Here is a 6608-nt window from a genome sequence, read left to right as displayed (position 1 = left end):
GAACGAGATTTTAAAAATCTAACGAAAAAAACTTAGGCGAATACGGAAATAAACTGTTTTGATATATCACTTTGGAAATATGCTTTTTAGGAAATCTGGGCAATTAAGGTAAGTTTCAATTGATAATTTCGCTTTGAACAGCTTATCCAAGACAATGAAAATTATCCGTCACTAACAAAAACGTTAAAAAAGTGATCTCATTTGTGACAAACAAGTGACAAAATATACATCCATCATTTCATACAAAATTGGCTTAACATCCACTTCCGGTTCAAGACGCAGGACTTACAACCCTATCAGCCTCGTGTAGCCTAAACAGATAACTTAGTTGCTCCATTTAATGACACACACCCCTATACAAATATGTGTCTGAATTGTTACTTGACCTATCACTGTGATTGATTTGGCTTCTTTAATCCATTGAGACATAATTATTAGGAATGAGGAAAACTGTTACATAAGGCAGTTATTCTACATGGATTGATCGAGGATTAGAGATTTATTGTCTGGAAATGCTTGGATTAATCCTGCAAGCTTTGCCAGGACGCAACTGGTCAATGGAAAGTAGATTACCGTATAATGACAATCCGTTTTCTGTTTGTCTGTTACTATAACATATTATTATGTTAGTAGCATTATTGGGTTTTAAAATAACTTATTAAAATATCGCGATTAATTTCTGAATCATGTGTGGAATTCATTGTAAAGAATTCTAGTTAAGACAATTCAAGAAAAATACACTTTTGTAAGAGGAAATAACATCGTCGCAAAAAACAACAACGAATGATGCGGACAGAGTGTTCATTTGTGTTATAACACAATCAACACTTCTTCATTATTAACAGTTATGATCTATAGTTTCTCATTAATTCAAAGCACGATCGGTGACGCAAGATATAGAATAAAAAAATGAGATAATATTACATTTTGTTTGTGTTTTACCTTTCTTATGTTCATCATATATAAATAACGCCCAATTAATACCCATGTCATCTGCGACAGCTATACTTAACTGCGTTTATAGGTGTGATGAATCCAGTGACGTCCGAAATAATTATTTCCTGCTTAATATCGAAAATTACGTTAATTAGGAAATAAGGTCATTAAGACTATAAGTGTCGGTATTTTATCTTTATTATAAATGATAATTGCTTATATTTTTGGCGTGATCAAACTAAATGTGGATAAACAAGTAACTTTGTCATATAATGAAACAGTTGTTTATTATACAGTCGACTAGGGTGCAAGTGAAAATGATCTGATATCACCGACTGAAAAAAACAAACATAATGCCTTTCTACCAGTGGTTATCAAGTCATATCAAATGGATCTCTAGGGGAGTAGATAACCTGATAGACATTTTGAGACGATCGTCAAAACCACTTAGCACGTTTCAAAACAAATTGATTTCTCTGCGTAGGTCATAAATAATGGTGGATTAAAAGACAGAAATGCTGAACACGAAACGAATAGGATAAAACTATGTATTCAATTATATTTCAATGCGAAATTAATCTCTTTCAATACCTCTTTATAATCTTTTCTATTCCTATTTCAACTTTTTCATCAATCAGTGATCAAACCCGTTCCCTAGCGGACAACCGCGAATACGACGATGAATTCAAATTGTATTTTTTGTCGAAGTTTCGATGCCCATTTAACAGTATACTACAACCATAAACACCAATCAACCAACATGACACTTGTCTGTATCCTGACCGACCTAAGGATGAAATGACACACATTGTTAAGCACCGAAGTTTATTTTATTCAGGCGAAGGTTTATAGATTTCGTTTGATATTTATACCCCCGCATGTCGATAAGTTTAACCGTATTTTTATCAAAGAAGCCATTAAGATTAAATCAGATTTGCAACATAAAATAAATGCTATCCGATAAGTTGTATTACTTGTCTGCAATACTATTTGTAACATTATTTTTAGCATGATATGTCTGCAAACAAATTGCAACATTATATGTCTGCAGTAAGATGTGTAACATATGTCTGCATAAAATATTTGGAGTAAGATTTGTAAACAAACTTGAGTTTGCAGTTAAGGGAGTTATAAGGGTTACATTAAAATATGAAGATACCAAACACAGTATGATCTTTTGGAGCGTAATTACATTTAGACTGCTAACAGAAAACTAATACAAATCTAGCCTGTCCACCTACACATATTTTGGTCATATTTAAAGTGTACAAGTTACTATATTAATTATTGTCAGTGCGACCTTCTAGTTTATAAATCGTGGTTAATGTCAAATACGTCAAACCGTTTTTATTGCAGCGCATCGATCAGCGATAACATCGACAGATATCAACGCGCCATAAGTGTTTTTTCTTTTGTAGATCGTTTTCTGATCATTAATTGCCACTTGTCTTCAAATTTCTAACAATAACATTTGTCTGTGCACACTTTTATAACTATAAAATGCGTTTTCGTGTTTCAACATATTTTTTTGAAAAGTATGCTTTATTTGACTACTCAAATCGATAATTACACAAACTGTTCGTGAACTAAAAAGGTATACACCTTATTAAATATTATCAAAAGGTTTCTTATTGTATTATTTATGGCTTAAAAACACTTAAGTTACTGCAATACACATCATGTGCCGTTTTAAATAAGTGTACTAGGGTTTAGACAAAGTTGCAGGGTGCGTCATTATTTCACGAACCAATAGCCCCCCCCCCCTCAATTATCATAAGCAATAAGGGGGAAAACATACCTATATAATCTCAAAATGCTATTGAATATAATGGTGTTGCCATCGGGGTTATTCAAAGCGACGCAACGTTCCTTTAAAACAATTGGTCCATTGTTCAGAGCTTTGTTCAAGTAAAAAAAAACCTTGCTTACGTCAAGTTTATAATCACATAAATCCCTGGTCAACATAAGCTCACAAAATATAGACTTGGATAAACAGTCAATCAGCAGCACAGATGCATGCATATACAAGTAGGAATAAGTATAATTTCGGAATATTGTCACGGAAGAAAAAAAATGTTCGGAGGGGATAGAAATATTCGCAAAGTCCATATTCCGATCAACAGCAGGCACACTGATCCGTTATGACCTAGTTTAAATTTTTTGAGTAATCTGACCCCCGTTTTCATTTTAATGAAGATTTGCCAATAAACAATACAAAGGAAATTAAGAAGGACTCTCCTATGACACCAGAGCAAAACACAGAGACTGCCCAGCTGGGGATTAACAAGCCGGTAATCCGTTAGCCAGACCTTCACGTCACTAGCGGCATGCCGCGGAATAAAGCTGTATTGCAGCAGTCTAACGTTTGTGCTTAATCTCACACCGGAGTCTGATTGGCTACAGTTATATGAAACTATAATACATACACACTTCTGTTCATATGTTAATATGATTGACTTTCAGTATGAGGGAAAACACCAACGTTTAACAGACAAACAAAGTGCAAATCCCTTGCAGGAACATTTAATAATAACAGATCATTCCTTTGTCCAGACAAAGTCGTTTATCAAGAGTGAAAAGTCCTTGCTAAATCAAGCCTTGCTACTTTGATTGACGTTTTTGGGCTTCGACGATAGAAAGGAGATGAATAGCATCACAATAAACTTTAACCATCTTTCAAATTTAAAAAGTTACAATTAAAATGGCATAAATGGAGGATGAGAAGTTTTACCGAGTTGCAGAAAGAATGCCTTAAAGGTTATGATACGCACGGTTACATTTAATGATTTGTAAAAGCATTCCATTAAGTTTGTTTCCTTAAATAGAATCCGTAGTAAATTTTAGGTCATATAGGCTTGAAGCGAAAATGATTTATTCCATACATGTGTATGCAGTCCAGGAAAAGCCAAATAACCAAAGAAAATCCAACAAGAAAAATTTACGTTGATATTATCGATTATTAATGTGTGTTTGGAAATTGGCCTGCGAACGGTCACCAAAAACAGAGTTTGGGGAACGGTTGAGGTACTCAATCGATTGTGGAGCATTTAACGCAATAGTTATCTAAAAACGAATCATCAGACGAAAATATATCTACTAGTATAAAAATTATGTAGGTCGGTATGATTATTTACAAAAGTAACAAAAGTAAAATGAGTTTAATGAGTCATTTCGTATAAGATATATCATTGCAAAGTTTAAACACTCAGTTCAAATAGAGCACTAATAATCCAATATTGTTACTTACGTAAGAATATGTTACAGCTACAGACATACAGATAATGGATTGTCATTATAGGGTATTCTACATTCCATTGACCAGCCGCATTTTAGCGGCATTGCAAGATTAACCCAAACGTTTCCAGACGAGAAATCTCTAACCGTATATTAATAATATAACAAATACATACTTACTTACTCTAATTGCCTTATATAACAGTTTATTCAAGTGTAATACTCTAATAATTGAAACGACGTCGATCGTCAGTCAAATAGGCCATTCTATTCCGTGGGTTAACTTATTTACTGATGAAGACATAACGCCCAAACGGTAAAATAAAAATAAATAGATTAATAAACAAAATGTGTTGAGGTAATTTATATATATATTATTGTTATTTAGAGGTTAATACACGGCAAAGCCAGGCCGTTGAGAGTGGTAATTGGCCCGAGTGACTCATAATGGCCCGAGACGTAGTCGAGGGACATTATGAGCACGATGGCCAATTTTCAATCAACCGCCCGGCTACGCCCATTTTCAATCAACCGCCCGGCTACGCCGTTATTAATACATATATTTGTTTTTCTTATTTTGAAAGTTTAAAGTTTGCCTTTTAAAGTTTACCTGCAATCCAGTTGTGCATTCTCATTTCGCTCTGGATTGACTACGATGAGATAACTCACTCTCAAATTAAATTTACTTACTATTTATTACAGTTTTTGAGAGTGGGCAAAATAGGCAAACAACATTTTGTTGTCACATTTATGTTCCCATTCCAATTTCAATTGATCAATTTGAAAATTCTACAACACGTCTATCCGATCTTTTCTGTACGAATCACTGACATCTGTATGTTCATGTCCTGAATAACTGATTTCAATTCAATAAACATGAACAACGACGGTTTGTTCTTAAATAAACCAATACCTCGTATTAATGATGTCAACATGTATGCTGTTTTTCAAGTAAATTCTATTTTACGGCTTCCTTTTTTTTAATGTCAACGCAGAATAAAAAATGCCGCACTAACGATCCACACTTGTTATCAAACATTAGCTCATCTTCATAAACCGTGTTCGCGTTTGCCTCCCTTTAGGATTTTAATAATAAATATGTTCAAGCAGATCAATACAATTTTGATTAATTAGTCAAGACATTATTTTGCAGTCGCCAAATTGATTTTAGGCGAAAATGAATACACGTGCGAACGTTCTACGAAAATCGGCCCGGGCCGCAAAACAGATAATCGCTGAGTCATGCAAATAATCGCGAAATACCTGTACAAAAGTATTACTATATAAAGTAACATATGTATTAATAAATAATAACATATAATCCAATGGATTACATAGATCACCTCTTACAAACACACTTTGAACTTGCGGCGGAAAGCACTCAGTCATGTCATCTAAATTGATGTTCGCGTCACCCTAATTGACGACTGTTTAGGTTATATAAATGAATTTAAACATGAAGAAGATACGGCTATATTAAAGTCAGAATTATGTCCCTTTTAAAGACAATGAATATTCATAGTAATGATCTTGTAAATTGTTTGTGTGCACCTATAACAACTATATAAACGGTAACAAATTCAATCATGTAAATATTTTTATATATAACTCATTTTCTTGCAAATTCAATTGCATACTTATTACAGAATCGTTGTTATCATGTAGGTATGAATAATACTATCTGTCATGTGTAATAAATGATAAATGTATTATCTCAACGGCTAGATGAAGGGAAAAGATATGACATTTTAACACGCAACTTCATGGGTAATATCAATAATTTCTTGCCAAGCTTATCGTCTAGAAATAGAATATTAAGCTTTTTTGTATCGTTCCATCTATATTTTGAATCTTAATCAGAAGTAATGCGCTTGAAACCCAGACATAAAAATATACTTATTTCCATGTTAATCATCTTTGATACACTTTGGTCCAATCTGTTTCAATAAGGATGTTTACTTGGCTTTTTGTTTGCCTGATCTTAAACAAGTACAGGAATGCAGAAAAGATATGTTTGTAGTACATTTTACTACAACCGTAAATACCGTTTTGACTGGTATGTAACTGTTAATAGTAGGCCAACAACACTAAAACAAATTTTATTTCAACTTATGTCTGTTTGCCAGTAGTCGCTGGGCAAAAAGATTTATTTTCATTAAATCGCCCAAAAGTAACAGGTGGATTCAACTCGATGCCATAATAAATTGTTGAATTTCCGACGGTTGTTATAATACGCGAAAAGTTGCTCTGATACTTATGTCTCAAACACAATAAGTCTTTCAACAAGTGGAAGTCATTTTCTTTGAAAACTGCAATCAACGTTACCGGTTCATTATTTCATTAAATCTTTGACGTGCAGTGGTGACTATTTCTATAGCGTTTTTTTTTATTCTGCGTTATTGCAGTTTACTTGTAAATGCAATATTTACTAACTCCTT

The sequence above is a fragment of the Mya arenaria genome, chromosome 1 (assembly GCF_026914265.1).
Source record: "Mya arenaria isolate MELC-2E11 chromosome 1, ASM2691426v1".
NCBI lineage: Eukaryota > Metazoa > Mollusca > Bivalvia > Myida > Myidae > Mya > Mya arenaria.
This window is presented reverse-complemented; position numbering follows the sequence as displayed.